This window comes from Triticum dicoccoides, chromosome 3A (genome assembly GCF_002162155.2).
Source record: "Triticum dicoccoides isolate Atlit2015 ecotype Zavitan chromosome 3A, WEW_v2.0, whole genome shotgun sequence".
Classification (NCBI taxonomy): Eukaryota; Viridiplantae; Streptophyta; class Magnoliopsida; order Poales; family Poaceae; genus Triticum; species Triticum dicoccoides.
This window is the reverse complement of record NC_041384.1, coordinates 524,496,631-524,497,572: the sequence shown is the minus strand read 5'-3', so window position 1 is coordinate 524,497,572 and position 942 is coordinate 524,496,631.

Here is a 942-nt window from a genome sequence, read left to right as displayed (position 1 = left end):
CAACACTTTATTAGTCGGTATATATAAAGAGAAACCCAGCGAGTCGAGAAGACGCAACAGTTAAATTGCAAAATCACGGACAACTATCGAAAATATACAATGACATATGTGATACACACATTAGATATAGGACCCCGATAAGTGCCACACATGTGACACGAACACGTGGCAACTTTGAATGTTTTTTTTGGCAAGTTTAGGACGCGAGGATAACAACTTTAGTTGTCAAGCATAGAAACTTCTTTTTAGATGACAAGTTTAGTTTTTTTGGTTTGCCTTTTCTTTTCGGATGGCAACTTTAGTTGTCAAAACCGTCAGGACCGGAATGCTTCGTGCCACACATGTGTCACTTATCACATGTACCCTTCTCGTCCCCTACCTTTTACCCTCAGCCATGGACACACTTCCCCTCTCTCTATCCTTTCCCGACTCTCCTCCATGGGGCGCACTCTCCCTTCAACCATGTTCAGTACATTAGATATAATATTTTTTACAAGTGTTGGACACATCTTTCCCAATTTTAATCATAGCGCAACACAATACAGATTGATTACCAGGTTTGCAAACATGGACCTTGTTGCAAACACATGTGCCCACACATGGTGCTTGTTGCGGTCCGCGTCAGACACTTCCTATGTGTGCCATGCCTCCCTCCCCCCGAAGCCCATGCGTTGCCCATCTTTCTCTTCTCCCTTATCCACACACTGCGGCCATCCTTTCCTTTCTTCCCCGATGTGGTCCCCTTCTCGTCTCCTACCTTTTCCCCTCAGCCACGCAATTTCCCTCTATCTATCCTCTCCCGGCTCTCCTCCATGGGACACATGGCTGTCCTGCGCGCCATCCAACGGCTGCCGAGGCAGTTGATTTGATCAGATTATAAGGCCTTTCATACATTTTGTGCTTAGCCACACACACACAACTAAGTTGCCGAATATTCTAAAA